The sequence below is a fragment of the Falco naumanni genome, chromosome W (assembly GCF_017639655.2).
Source record: "Falco naumanni isolate bFalNau1 chromosome W, bFalNau1.pat, whole genome shotgun sequence".
NCBI classification, from domain to species: domain Eukaryota; kingdom Metazoa; phylum Chordata; class Aves; order Falconiformes; family Falconidae; genus Falco; species Falco naumanni.
The window spans coordinates 10,436,836-10,453,101 of NC_054079.1; positions in this window are offsets into that span (position 1 = coordinate 10,436,836).

Genomic DNA, 16,266 nt, shown 5'->3' on the forward strand with positions numbered 1-16,266 from the left:
CACCAGGCTCAGGGCAGAAATCATTCATGCAGTTACAATGCTATATATCTCTACAAGCATGCAGACACCTATTAAACACTAGATAACCATGTTTATCTTTCCTATTCTCCTTCACAATACCTAGCTGTTCTCTCATCTCTTGTTAGGTCAAATATTCTCCAGTTTCCTCTCCTATCTCTCTCTTCAGACATTCTCTATCCTCTTTTTTGCTTGTTAATTGCGACGAGGCCAAGGGGGTGTGTAGCTGGGTGACCATGACCTGCTTTATGTTGACGTGCAGAATTAGACTCTATAACTCAAAAGTTATAAAGTAGGTATGTTTATTGCGCGCAGATGCACGGGGGATCGCTCCTCCACAAGCGTGCATGCCCGAAGTGACGAACCATCCCACATTTATACAATGAAACAAATGAATATTCAATTAACGCCTATACATATTCGTTACCTAAACCCCGCTTCGTATGTTAATTAGCTTATCAGTCCGTTTCCTGGAATGTGGTGGTCTTGCAGGTTTGTAGGTGATTCATGTTCTTGTGACCATCCGATCTTCTCCAGCAAGGAGACTTAGCACTCCCTCCCTCTAGATAGCCTTGGAATGTCTCTCATCCTTTTTATAAATAGCCCCTTTGTCAGAGGAAGAAGGGTAGGTGTCTCCTCAGAGCTGTGTGCCTATGTGACCAGACACCACACCCATGACCAGTCACCATACCCACATTCCTTGGGCAGACATATACAATCACAATCGATGTCCATTGTCCCCATTTCACACTATTTCTCCATATCAATGTCACAATCAACTAAACACTGAATACAGGAAAAAAAAAAGTTATGGGAGACATAAGGCAAACATCAATAAGGTGGTTAAAGGTAATCATAATAAATCCTGTAATACTTTTGAGTCATGGCCCAAAGTTTCCCAGCCGTGAGAAGAGACCAAAGGCATCCCGCCCCTGGCTCTGTTGCAGATCTTTGTTTTAAGGCTTTTGAGTTTTGTATACTTTTGTAAATTAATTCACAGTGGTCACTCAGATTCACATAACACATCCTATCAAAGTCTTCACACTTGTGTCCCTGTGCTAATAATAAAAATCAATAGCAAGTAGGTTCTGTAGCAACATATGATGGACAGAATCAACATCTGTTAATAAGCCAGAAAAAAAAAAAGAACAGTATTTGTACTATTACTTTGTTTAGCAAGCTAGCAGCCTAATTTACTAAGCAAGTTAAGAGCGTGTACTATTCTTACAGAAGAGATTAGAGAAGCAAAAATCTGTTATGCTGCATTCCAGAACTCAGCCTGAGAATTACAGTCTGCTGTGAGTTCTGCATTACAGTATTTTGACACATGTGGTTGCGATTGTGAAAGTTGCCCGTTTACAATTTTCATTGGCATTATCACAGCTAGTTGTTTTAAAAGCAACCCTTGAGCTTCCTGATGTTCGACTTGTTGCAAAATATTCTGAAGCCAATCAATCAAGTTAGTATTAAAGTTAGTGACTCTCTAGGACCCTGCAAGACTGTGGCAAGACTCCCGCATCCCGACTGCCTTAATAGCCATCTCATTCATTTGCAAACAGTTGTCCCGGGATACCTTGCCTGAGTCACAGAATCGGCACAGTTATTTGCTCCAGCCAACTGCTCATAGTTAACAGCAATTCCCCGATTAAGGTTTACAATCAAGGCCACTACACATAGCTCACAAAAATCAAATAACCACATCATATACTGTATCAGTTAGTACCATACAAAGCAATGACTTCCAATCATGCAGTGTGAGCGTATAAGGCTCTGCCATCACTTCAAGAAGGGACATAGCAAATGTATTATGAATCCTCCCTTCCCGCACTGCTTTGCTTAACTCTTTCACAGCCTCGTATTGCACAGGCTGCCACTCTGCAGGTTGATTTGTCTGACAAAATACTGAACATGCCATAGCGACTCCCAAAACCCATCACTTAAGTGTTTCCCACTTGTATTCCTGCCACCAATCCCTCAGACTCCCTTTCACCCTCCCCAAAAACACAATCAATGCATCAGGAGAGATAAGGGGGTGGGGGAAAGGTCTAGCTCCTTTTCCAGATCTATAGGACCTGGATCAAAAGGTTTATCAGTGTCAATAAAATCATTGTCCGAGTTGCCCTGTTCCCGTGCTTGGTCCTGTGTTGTGAGGGTCGCTGCAATCAGTGACAGAAGCTTTGGGGGCAGAGGAGGTGTGGACAGAATCGCCATCGCTGACGGTGTCTTGAGAAGAGTCGTGCTGTCGGTGGAATTTACAGCTTCCTCTGGTTTAGCACCGTTAGTAGAATTAGTCCACAGAATTTGCCACCAAGATGCTAAATGCATTCCCGACACGGAGTTCCCCTCCGCGGCAGCATCATACAATTGGCTGCTGTCTGTACACACTTTCATTCTTTCAAAGTCTCTAAAGTTTCTTGGCTGCTCACCTGTCTCGATGAATACAGGTGTTATCCTCGGGGTTTAGGTTGTCCGCCTGGTCCAGACAGCAAGTTCAGCCAAGCCGTCTCCTCCGGAACGCAGCCCTCTTCCACGAGCTGTCTTTTTTCCGTCCTTATTCTTCCAAGGCTTCGGAACACCACCACAGGGGTCACCATTTGAGGAGACTGAGGCACGGGCTCCCAGATCTGACTAGAAGACCCTTCATGAGTCCATATACGTCTCTTTCTGGGGACGAAGCCTGATTCCCCATTACGGATTTCCCACAGCTCACCTCTCAACTCCGGAGGGATTTCAGGCCGGCTCCTGCTTCCTTTCAGCAGATCATTCAAAGTTCTGTGGGATTCGCTGCATGTCGCTCAGACAGGCGATTCGAGAGCCCTTCACGTTAGATCCTTAAACGCATCACGTCGGGGTCACCAATTTGCGGCGAATGAAGAGACGGGACGCAGCCTGATGCAAGCAAATGTCAATTTATTGTACAGAAGCACGAGTTTCTATAGACTCTCAGAAGCTGCGCGTTTTAAACAGATTGGTTCTTGAAGCTAAGCCTTGCACACTAGGCAATCCCTGATTGGTGGTTAACTGCCAGCAATTAACAGCAAGGTGTTACCTTTCCTTGGCGCCACCCGTCTCCCACCCCCCTGTGCTCTGCAAACGTGCCTCATCATGTTAATTGTTGTCTAGACAAGCTCGAGCACATCCCCCTCAGCTAACTGATTGCCATGCATGGTCCTAGTTTCCAGCCCGCTCCTGCAAAATGGATGAAAAACAAGCTGAGAATACACTTGTCATTGTTTGTGTGCCTCTTCAGAAGCAACAAAACTTAGGCTTGCTGTTTAGGCTACTTGGCTTGAATTCACTTTGCTGTTCCTTGAAACTTAGCAGTGCTGTTACCTTCTGAAAGTGATTTTTTTGGGTTTTTTTGCAGTGCAGAGAAATGCAAAGGAGCAGCAAGAACTTGCTCAAGAGAGGAAGTTATTAGCTGAAGCAATCGCAGAACTCAAGCATATAGAAAAAGAAAGACATGCAAGGTATTTTTCTTTCATTTTGTTGCAGCTCAATCTTTTAAGCTTCTGGGTAGGCTAATTCTCATTTTCAGATAAGTCTTAAGAGCACTGGGCGGACTTTCTTCTTTTTAGAGAGCTTCTGCCACCATGCAGCCTCTTAGCTCTGAACTGCTCAATAGCAGCCCTATTATATTGCAATTGGTATTAAATCACTAATTCTGATCTCATTGTACAAATAATGATGTTTCATTATATATCCTTGTTTTGGGCTTTTGAGACCTTCGTGTGACTTACATATATGTTATTAAATACACCCCCTCATATTCCAAGCTGTTATTATGAGTGGCAGAGGTTTTGGGAGGAGGGTTAATGAAAGGTTAGTTTGTTACTTACCTAGGAGAACAAGTGTGTTCAGGCTTATTGCTGAACTCCACCCACACACATGCCCTAAACAATCGTATAGGCAGCCACCAAAACACCAGGCTGCTGTGTGTAACCCAGCTGCATGGGATTCTGCTTATCTCACAGCTGAGGGTGAGAATATAGTTATACGCAGTAGCTGAAATGTTCCTCTGGGTGTCATGCAAAGCTTAGGGCAAAGGGCCTTAGTTCACTTATTCCATTTTCCTTTTGTACTCCTTCCCTTGCTCCAGGCTTGTCTGTGCCGGGTAGCTCATTCCAGAGCCAGTATCTGTTGTGTTCTCTGATGGCTGCGTTGGTAACAATCTCCTGGCTACGGCAGAAATCTCACCCTTCAGAAGGAAACATGCCGGGCTTCATTTTGGATATGCTTCACTCAGCAAAGGTGGTGTTCAGTGGTGTTGGTGTTTGTGGTTCAACGCGTTGCATTAGTGCACAAGTCTTGACTTGCTGGCATTTTAAGTGTCTGTGTGACTCCTGCTCTAGAAGTGCCTGAACACGTAGGTAGATTTCCACTGCTTCTCCAGAGGGTGGTCAAAGTAATATATGAGTCTCGAGGTAGAAGGAAGAATGATTACTTCTGACAGTCATTTCCCTAGATTATTAGTACAAAGCCGCAGCAGGAGCCTGCACCCTGCCTCCCCTGTTGGCAGTAACTTGTAATCTTCAAAATGAGGGAGTGGGGAGTGGAGATGGGGTCTAAGGCTGCAGCAGCAATGAGCATTGCTGCTCATTGGGAAAGGACTCAGGCCTGACGCTCTCATTCTCTGTCCTCTCACTGCCACTGTGAGGGGCAGTGAAGCAGTGAAGGACATGCTGATTACAAGGAGTTGTTCTTACCTTTTTTTTTTTTTTTTTTTTAAGCACTGATTTTGCAATCTGCTCTATCGGATACAACAGAATGCAATTAATTCTCTAAAGATTGTTTAGGTTAGCATGTAGCATTTGGTTAACAGAGTGGTAGTTATTCTTAACACCTAAAAGGAGTTTTGAATGGTTCTTTATTCTATGGTTGAATGCTAACAGATTAAATAATAATAAATAAAAAGTTGTTTATTTTTTTACCTACACTTCATAAATAATCTATTTGCATGCTGTTTCCAGAAAAGTAAAGGAAGCAAAAGAATACTAAGAACAACTCATGGCTCAAATTGCCTATTGACAACAGGCCCGTGATGCTGAGGAAAAAGAGAAGCAGCAAGAATATGAATTGGGTCTATCAGCAGAGAGAGCTTACCAAGGATACAGGACATTCTATCAAGGCCTTGTGAGAAACTAGTGAACACCCATCCTTTGAGAAGAAAACTAACGTCTAACTCTCAATATCAGTTACTATGATATTTTAGCTCACTCAGTTGCCTTTAAAAACGTTTTCTGAGGATGTTTATAATTGACTCGAGTTAGTGCTTCTCCACTGTGATGCTCAAAATATTTAACTGGAAAATACAAGAATTATTATTTTAAAAGTTATTTTTTCCCATGGATTTTTTTGACAAAATGACTGGTCCAAATCAAAGCACTTAATCTTTTCATACAAGAATACTGTATGTTTTCTGCAGTATAACAGTGTATTATTATGACACAAACGATATGTAGGCTTTCTTTAAAATCTGGACAAAGAAAATTTGTAGAAGAGTTTCAGCAAACTTTTATTAAAATGCCTTTCCATCTGCAAATATTTGCAGATTTTTTTTTGCGTTTAGACAAAAAGTACTTGGTGATTTATCTTAATCTTCCTTGTTAAAGGAAAAACAATGAATTCTTCTAATATGGCATGGGCAGTAAAGAGCTGATACTGCTTTGCATATATTCTGATAGCTGTTGAATGATCTGTGGAATATCAGAGTCTCAAAACTAGTCTGAGACCTCTGCTTGGACAGAATTAATTGTGCAGGACTGAAGCTATCATTTTCTTGCAAAAAGGGGTATTATTTATCATTTTGATGGCAACTCTGCTTCTTTGGATTGCCACTAATGCCACACTCTGAACACACAGAATGGGGCAGCTGGAGCACCAACATTTTACAATGGAGCAACACGAAAAATGGCCAAATGTTAACGGGAAGGTCTCAGAAGGGTTTTGCCAGTGGGGAGGAGGGACACATCCTCAACCATCTCCTGGCTCCCCATATTACTGGTCAGATTGCCCTTTATGCAGGAGGAGCAGTAGGTGGCACAAGGAGGACAGGTGGGAGCAATTCAGCTTCTCCCCATAGCATTGCCCTCGACCAGCTCCCTGGTATGTATTTTGTTATAAATTGAGACCACAACGGATCATAATCCAATTAAAATTTTATTAATTATAGCAAGTAGAATATGAGCAAAAAACAGCGCTGGACGGCAGGGGAGTCTGCGCTCCACCAACTGCCGTACTGAGCAGTTCAAACAGTCCCTTTTTATACATCTTTACCCGTGTTCATGAAGTAGTGGAGGTATTGACCCTTCACTCATATATCCTTATGTGGGGTTGTCTGTCTTGTTTCTGTCGGTTCCTGGACATCTGGCGGTTATCTTATCTTTCACAAGAGGCATCCTGGACATCTGGCGGTTATCTTATCTTTCACAAGCGGTGTCTGGTAGCTGTTTGCATAAGCGTTTTCATATCTTTTGTTGCCCAAACTTTACATTGAGCTTAACATAAATCTTAATAAACAATACCCTAGTCCATAGTTTCTCACAATCCCCCCTTTTTCTTTTTATCCTATTATTGTTTATTAGACACTACTTTCATTCTCGGCACTGCAAATAAACCTTTTTCCACAATCTCAACATTTATCATAACACTTACAAGGTAATACGTCACAATTACAATAGGCATAGTTGGGTAATACATATAATAATAACATACAAAACCAAAACTTAAAAATAACACTTTTTCTTAACACGTTCTCCTTTTTTTTTTTTTTTATGCGTCACTATCATGGCTAGACTATAGGGATTTCGCATGCGCGGTCTTTCCAGATTTTTCCAGCACATTCTGTGGGGCTTTAAAATCGCGCATGCGCATGCTCAAAGGTATACACGGACCATTCGCGTGACAAACAATGGCTACTGCGCGCCCAGATGAAGTCCCAAACCCCTTTCCCGAGCTTACCACTCCCGTAAGTCTGTTAATGGTAACATTTATGGCACTATGGCCAAATGACAGGTCCCAGTTTTCAATGTAAGGTTTTCTCACCACCAGACCACCACGTCACCTGCCAGAGAAGAAGGGTCTAGAGTGGACATTTCGCCCTCTGAACATTCTGTAAGGTGAGTGTTCTCAAAACGTTTAACCTATATGGTTCATTAGAAAGAAGATCAAAATTTTATATATATATTTTTTTTTTTCCTGTTGCTGTTTAGGCAGAGGGTGCGTTTTTCTGTTGTCTCACGTCAAGAACTTATGGCGGAGGTGAAAAAGTATAAAAGGCGTTTCCATATCCTCGTCTTTGCGTTCCTGGCGCTTGTTTTTATTGCTATTCTATTTTTTTTTTTTACTCAGCTTACATTGTTATCTGAATTGTTAAGAGTCAATTGTTTCCAAATTCTTGTTGGCTATTAAAATGTTATTTTGTGTGTACATTTTGTCATACTACTCGCATTTGTTTAACGCCATCGGGTGAAACCATAATAGCAAATTGCATGTTAGTTATAACGTGTTGAATTAATCTTATAAAACATGGAACAGCACATGGCAAAAACAATAAGGTGGCTAATCCACATAACAAATAAAATAGGATTCGTTTTACCCAGGGGCTCCCAAGAAGCCAGGAAAACAAGTCAATATTCTTCTTTCCAAGTTCAGACGGGAACATGGGCTAACTTCCCTATCTCTGATGTGATTTGTTTAACTACCTCACCATTGTCATCAATTTTCAAACAACAATTGGAAACATTTACTTTACCACAAACACCTCTTTCTTTGGCTAGCAGGTAGTCCAGAACCATCCTGTGTTGATAAATTGCATTTAACATCAAAAGCTTTAGCTGTTTGATTAGTAATAATTTCCAAGACAGCCTGTAGACGAATGATATGATTCAGATTGTAGATAGGTTCTCGAGCACCGTTAATAAGTTCATTAGGATTCCAAGTTGCAGGTCTATAATACTGTATGATACGTTGGGGTGTCCATTCATTTAATAAATATTGGTACCCCCTCAATTCTTGGGAGTCTGGAAAAATCAACTTGCCATTGTTGCCCTGGCTAATTTTCAAACACATTTCACATCGCTGAGTCACCTGTTTTATTACAGTATACAAGTTCTGCCCTATCAATTTCTGATTTAGACTTTTATATGAATTATCAGCTCCCCAATGCATCTTATTATGTTCTATTACGGCTGTGGTCCATATTAAATTGGATGGTACCACTATACGACCATCCCTCAAATAAGTCCACTTATTTATTTTATCATTCATGTCCTGAATGACCTTTAAGTTTTCTTTAGAATAATTTGGCTCCTGATCTGTACTTACAGTTTGGATTTTACCGTCTGGTATTAAGGATAATTCCTCCTTTCCTACCTCCTCTGCTACTTGTATGGCTTCATGGTCGGCCAGGCGGTTTCCAGTTTCCAAATCAGTGCCTTAATGGGCCATCTTATGTTCTTCCTTCCTGGACGACCCTCTTATAACAGAGGGGGCCATTCCTCACATCAAGGTCTGGCATGGCACATGTCCCCACCGCTCAACGCCTACTGGGTTGCAGCCAGCAGCAGAGCTCAAGATCCTTCTTGGTGGCAAACACAGAGGCCAACCCAGTCTTGCCCTTGATTGTGGTAGGAGGCACTTGACCAACCTTATTCCTTGTACTTTGTTGCCAATGCAGAGTTTCATCTGCACATCCCATAACAAGTCACAGTCATGGTAAAACACAGATTTACATTAGTAGAACTACTACAGAGTGTATTTTATTTTAGTTTTTATGCAATATTCCCCACAGCCTTGCTGACCAAGGGATATTGTTTTACCTGAACTAGGCAGGCCTCCCGTTTATCATTTCTACTGTAACAGGTAAAGCATTTTTTCCTTACCTGGAATTTACTTTCAGATATACCTGGTTAAAGATTTCTTTTACTTCAGGGAGGTCCTTTCTTCCACTTTTCTGTTGAATTAAAGATAAGCTCAACATTTTAGTTAATTGATCATTTTTAACTTTTGGTTTCATTTCCCCTTCTTTAAACGTCTAGATGTTCTAATAAATCTCTTCCCAACAAAGATTTTGGTGAATTTGGCATTCTTATTTGTTTTCTTAGTTTGTACTTTAAAGGTTTCAGGTTATTTTCCTGGCGGCCAGCAGCTCCCACAACTGTAACAAATTCTTTTCACTGAAGTTTAACACCAAATAAGTTTGTTTTGTATTCACCAACTTTTCTACATCACGATTACCTTAGTAAAAATCAACTCGAACCTTTATCCAGTCCTATTCACAACTAACTTTCAAATATCTAAATTTCCCCATCAGAGATTCACCTTTACTCTCCTCAGACCCGCTGCCTGCCCTAGAGGGGCCGTTACCGGTCCTGTTGTGCTGCAAATGCTGCAGCAATCCGGGTGACATTGTCAGGTCCTTCTGCTCAATTGTCAGCAACAGCAACCCCCTCCTTCCCACCATCAGGAGGGTTCGGGGCAGGAGATGCTGTTCCTGCTTTGCAGGTTACACAAGCCTGCCTCTGCAGCAGCACTTCTATTTTAACTCTTTCTTACCCTGAATGCAAATCTGCTACTTGTTGCTTTAAGTCTGTGTTATTACATATCAGCCTTCGCAGGCAAATTGCAAACACCCTGCCATGCATCCAGCGTGACTCAGCCGCACCTTCGAGGGGGTACGGGGGTTTGTACAAACTCACCCCAATACTTTAACACTTTCACAGGGTTGGTTTTTTTTTTTTGTTTTTTTTTTTTGTTTTTTTTTTTTACTCTCCACCCCCACCCCCCCCGGCTTCAGATCTTACATACATTAGCACAAGTTTTTTTTTTATCTTACAACGTGTTTCATTCTGGTTGCTCCATAGAAGGAACCACAACCTCCCCTCTGATCCTTTTCCATTGCTAATATTAAGGGATCTTGTGGAGCTAGGTTAATACCACACTCTTTTGCCACTCTGGGTGATTCCTCAGAGTAAAAAACATACCAGCATACATTACTTCATCCCATTTTTCCTCTCGCCTTAAAAATAACATTAATTTTAGCAAAACATTATAATTCAGTGTGCCGTTTAAGGGCCATTTTCTCTGTCCCCTAACTTATACAGGGGCCACCACTGATTGCAGTACTTAGCCAAAGTTCTCTTATTCACGCTTCCCCCAGCTGCCCCCCCCATTTCCTTCCAGTGACCTTTCTTACTATTATCTCAATCGCTATCCCAGCCACAGAGACTCTAATTTCACTTACAGCTCTCTCTCTTATCCCAAGGCGTCCAAACCTTACAGTCAGGGCATTCAATTTCTTGTCGCCACCATACATATAATAATTCTTTACACCATATACACTTTAAAACATACAGAGGTTCACATTCACCCCTCGGATGTTCAAGACAATAACCACATACCAACATTTGTAATATACTGAATACAGAAATGTTCTCACATTTCCAGCATAAATGAGTATAACAATTATTAATAACCTTGTAATTATTAATTAAAAGGCCACTTTTCTCCACATTCCAGCTTATAAAGCGGCCACCATTGATTACAATATTTTATCAATGTTTTCCTATTCACATTTCCACCAGCGGATCCTCCAATATCCTTCCAATGACTCAAAACACACCCTAGCGGATTTTTCTTTAAAATCCCACCACTCTGCTTTCCTCCCATTTTTCCCAGCTTACACTCACAGAACACACTTATCACTTACAGAATTACTACTTACAAAATGCAACACACAGGTATCTTTCTACAGCAACACCAAGAGCTCACTATTATTATCAAAAATATAGCCAAAATCACAGTAACAATTATCAAAGTCAAATTCCACATTCCATAAATCCGGTAACCAAAATAAGCAACACTGCAGCAAATAAGCTTGAAACAATGAATATTCCATTAACGCCTATACATATTCATTACCTGAACCCGTCTACCCTCTCTTCATATGCTAATTAGCTTATCAGTCTTTCACGCTTGTGCAGATTCTTCCAAAAATTGTGGGCCGGGGTCTTTAGAATGTGGGCAGTGGTCTATGGGAGGAAGGCTGTAGGTCTTCCTCATGGTGTACTTTTCACCTTTTGCACATTTGCAGTGTTCTTATCAGTCTGAGGTAATTTATGCCCTTGCTGGCCATCTGCTTTTCTTGCTTAATTATTTCTTTTACCCTTATCTGTCCTCTCCTGCTGAAGTGTTCCGCTAAAGTTTTTTCCATGATTTTGCCACAAACTGAGTTTTGAGGAGCGCTTGCTCTAAATGGTTGTCTGGATTTACCCCAGAGTACAGCTGAAGGGCTTTCCTCAGTCCTTCCAGCCACTCAGTGGGGCTCTCATCTTTTTTTTTTTTTGCATTTCATTAAATGCTTTATTGATATTCTGGCCACGGGGTACTGCTTCTCTAATCCCCTGAATTACTATAGTTCTCAGGTCCTGCATATGAGTTCTATGCACCGGATCCTGATTATCCCAATTAGGTCTTTGGAGTGGCCATTTAATATCTGCTTGGGGTCCCTGGGTTTCCTCGGTAGTAAATAATTGACAAAGGATAGATTGCATCTCATCCCAAGTATAAAGGTTTGGTCCCAGAAATTGATCTAATCTTTCTGCCACTCCGAGTGGGTCCTCAATTAAGTGTCCCATCTCGGTCCTTTTAAAATCTCATAGGTCAGCCGAATTTAGAGGCACAGAAATATATCCGATCACAGGTTGAGGTCCCCCCATGGGCATTTCTCTTAGGGGGTACATCTGAGCTGCCCCTTTTTGACTCCTAGTTACGCGTCTAGGAAGAGGGGGAGACCCTTGTTCCGACTCTGGTGGGGGAGTGGGCGCTCTGGGGACCTCTGCAGGAGCAGGAGGAGGAATGTAAGGAGGGGGGGGTTAGAAGGGTTTCGTCTAACTCTCCCTTCTTTTTCTTTTGTTTAGTTTTTTATTTCATTCAGCGGGTAAAGTCTAGCTCCCGGTTTTTTTAGCCACACCTCCGCATATTGACTCTCCTCCGGGTTAAGGGTTTTTTTTATTATTAACCCAGAGGTTTAATTGCTGTCTTACCCAATCTTCTTCTGACCCATAGACTGGCCAAAAGACATTTTTAGAAATCTTCTTCCCTCCCCATATCTTAGTACAATATTCTATCACTTTCTGCTTATCTTTCCCTAGGGTTCCAGGGAAATATCTCCAATTGTCCAAGATATATGCCAGAGGGGTATTCTTAGGTACAGTGAGTACCCTTCCCATGGGAGTCGAAGGCTTGCTGCCCTTCGCCCCCATCTTCTGGAATATCCACAAACATACACTCACTCGCTCCCCTTGTTCCTGGCCCAGTCCCTCGCGGGAGATGGGAGACGCAGTACTTAAGAGTCCACACTCGCTTGGTTCAGTATATCGAACCTCTCACTCGTTATATTCCAGGAAACCCAATCCCGCCCGAACGGCAAACCTTGCGAACAAATTCGCAATATACTTACGCGTCCTGCGTCTTCGTCCGGACTCCCGTGCACAGAATTTTTATGGGATTTTACCGGTTTCTCCTTTGCTCATTATTCTAGAATTTAGGTTCGTCGGTAAGGTTGGAGTAAGCTGTTGGTCACAGGGCCGCGAAATGTCACGGGGCGCCTCCCCGGAGGACCAAAGCCCACTGTTCCTTATCCGCGTCACGGCACCAGAAATTGTTATAAATTGAGACCACAACGGATCATAATCCAATTAAAATTTTATTAATTATAGCAAGTAGAATATGAGCAAAAAACAGCGCTGGACGGCAGGGGTGTCTGCGCTCCACCAACTGCCGTACTGAGCAGTTCAAACAGTCCCTTTTTATACATCTTTACTTCCGTGTTCATGAAGTAGTGGAGGTATTGACCCTTCACTCATATATCCTTATGTGGGGTTGTCTGTCTTGTTTCTGTCGGTTCCTGGACATCTGGCGGTTATCTTATCTTTCACAAGAAGCATCCTGGACATCTGGCGGTTATCTTATCTTTCACAAGCGGTGTCTGGTAGCTGTTTGCATAAGCGTTTTCATATCTTTTGTTGCCTAAACTTTACATTGAGCTTAACATAAATCTTAATAAACAATACCCTAGTCCATAGTTTCTCACATATTTCATTAGTTTCTCCTCTGTCCTTTTCAGAGGAGGGAAGTGAAGAATCAATTTCTTTATGTCCTTTCTTGCTCACAGACTTTGTGGCATTTGGTAATGTTTTTTTTTAATCTTCTTTGTTGCATTTTCCCATTTGAGCCTTTGCTGCTGCTTATCTGCAGATGTTTCCCTCTCCTCCTTCAGCTTCCACCATCTTTCCTCCAGCCCCTGCTTTTCCACTCTTTTCCTCCAACTTCTATCCCTCACTAAGAAACCTCCTCCTACCATCTTTCTCCTCCCTCCCTTTCTTTTTTCTGTGTTTGGCTCCCTGTTGGCAAGTACCAGGACTCTTGTGTGTGTGATCATGAATGGGTGCACAGAGAAGCTGATACGTGGCCAAGATTGGAGGCCAGGAGCCTCAGCTCCCAGACCTCTTGGAGCAAATCAGGAATAAACTGCCTGCACAGTCACCTCATCTTGTTTTAAAGCAGAAAAGAAGTTGACAAATGCTTTTTGTCTGTGGAGAAAGCCCTACAGCTGTTTGCAAAAGGCCAGGTAGAGGTGTATTAATCTGAAACAGTATCAGTGATCTTAGCAGAGCAGCCCAGCTAATTATGGGTGTAAATGGTGAAAGAACCTGGCTCAGAGAAGTTGTCCTGCTGAGGGGCAAAGGAGTGTGGTGGGGTTTTATCCTTGCTTACAGACAAAACTTCTCTGAGAGCCACTTTCTGAGATAGCAGATGAAGAGAGACAAGTTCACCACCTGCTACCATCCAGATAGGTGACTAGACAGAGCAGAGCCTCTTCATGTCTAGTTCCTTCAACTTGAATCCAAACAGGATCTGTCTCCTACAGACACAGAGAAAGGAAACATTCATCAATGTGAAAATGCTGCAAAGCAGGAGAGGTGGCTCGTTAGTTGGGATGTCTGGTCCTTGCACAGTGCTTTTCAGCAGCCGTCTCCAAAGCTGTACAGAGGACTTCAAATTCAAACTATGGTACTTAAAGCATTTTTAATCTTCAAATTGCTCTTTGAACACTAATCCTCCAAGCATCCTGAAACAAGTAGGTTAAGTATGATTTTCATTGTGGAGAGACTTGTTCCATGATGCAGAGAATTAGTGTTGGATCTGGGATTAGAGCTGGCATGACCCCTGGTAATTAATTATTCACTGGGTTTGGCTCTGCCTTTTTTTGCTTCGGGTATTTTTCCCTCTCAGATGAACCATGTTTTTAGTGCAGCTGGTTTTGCTCTTGCTGCTGAGAGGAAGATGAAGTTGTGCCATGGTTTGCTCAAGCTGCTGGTGCCAGTAATCTTTTTTTTTTTTTTTTTTTTTTTAAGAGATGACTATGAACACAAGTTCTGGGTCCCTTCTTGTGCTTTAGATTACTGCTTTAAAGAAAACTGACTTTGGAAAAAATCTGACTTTGATTTAGATCTGGAGAACATTTGGGATATATTTGTCTTCAAATACTCCTGCTTTCAGGCAGTGTTGGTGAAGGCTAGGGATCTTGGATGTATACATGTGTGCTGAGATGTCCCCGTTTCTTCCTGATAGATGGAGGGGTGGTGGGAATCATTGCTATCCTTGCGTTCAACCCCTTTGCTGTTGCTGTGACTTGACCATCCCCTTTTCTGTACTGAGGAGTTTCCAGGGATTTTCAGCCCTGACTTAATCGGGTAAATTAATGGGAAATAGTGTATTACAGTGACTCATGACGTTTCCAGGCTGAGAACCATGTATGGAAACACTGAGCAGTGTCTCACCTCTGATTTGTCTGATGCAACCAGAAGGGGGGCAGCTCTTAGTACAGTTGGAGAGCTGTGTCTACCTGGGTGGGCTTGAAGTTTGGATTTTATACACACCTTTCCTAGGCTGTTTGGAGGCACCTCCGAGGGTAGCAGTATTCTTTGCATTGCTGCAGATGAAGGATTGACTGCTTAAGCAAGCAGAGAAATAAATTTCCTCCATGTAAAGGCTGGTAATTAGCAGCTAGTTTTAATTAGCGCAGGTATGTGTTTGAAGTGTCCTTTCTCTTCATAGACAGCTGTCTTTATTGCCCCAGGCAGGACCTTTAGATGTTTTCTTAATAAGAAAAACTGTTATCTACTAGACTTTCGTACTAAATAGACATGTTTTACACTGAGGGTGATGAGACACTGGCACAGGTTGCCCAGAGAGGTCCATGATGCCCCATCCATGGGAACATCCAAGGCCAAGTTGGATGGGGCTCTGAGCAACCTGATCCAGTTGAAGATGTCCCTGCCCATGGCAGGGGTTTGGACTAGATGGTCTTTAAAGGTCCCTTCCAACCCAAACTATTCAATGGTTCTATGATTTTTTTTCACATATCATGAAAATTCCCATCACTGTCTTGTTTTGCTGGGCTGAGTGCCTTGCCCATCTCTTGCTGTGTGTGTGGCCAAAAGTGAGAATCTTGATGGGTATTGCTCATAAGGTGACAAATGTCTGCAAAAAAAAAGTCATTCACCTGCATAGTAGCTTTGAAGGTGCTCTTGCCCCTTGCATTGAAGAAATAATCTTGGGCTTCTGTGCTTTGATTTTTAAGCATCTCTGATGGATGGAGGCTGTAGTTCAGACTATGGTTTTGGTTTTCCAGGCTGTGGGTCATCTTGGAAAGCTGTTCTAAGTGAAGAAACGAAAGTACTGCAAACTTGTGGGGTGAAGGTTGGGGAATTGCATCTTTAAGTGCCTCCTACCTAGTTTTGAGCTGCAGCAGTGGCATGTGGTGGGAAAAGCGCTTTCAGCCATCATTGAAACCTAATCCCCATTGCACACCTTGCACTGCTGGATGAGTGTGAGCATGTTGTGTGCCAGCATGTGTGCGTCGTGAGGGCTGTTTGCCAAGGGGAGCAGAGCACTGATGGATGTTGCAGCAGCATGACAAGCCATGGTGGCAGCCCTGATGTGCACAGGGGCCATATAAACCCCAGGACTAGATGCGATGACATCCCTGTGCTGCAGCTGAACTGGTATTCACCCATAGCATTTCATTTAATCCAGGCTTTATTTCCATAACAACTTTATTCTGTGGTGATGCTGTCAAAATTAGCTATATTTCAAGCAGCCGTGTTGCATACTGCTCCTGCACAATGGTCAACCATTTCAGTATCTTTTATTCCATGCTGAATGCAAACAGGTCCTGCCTGG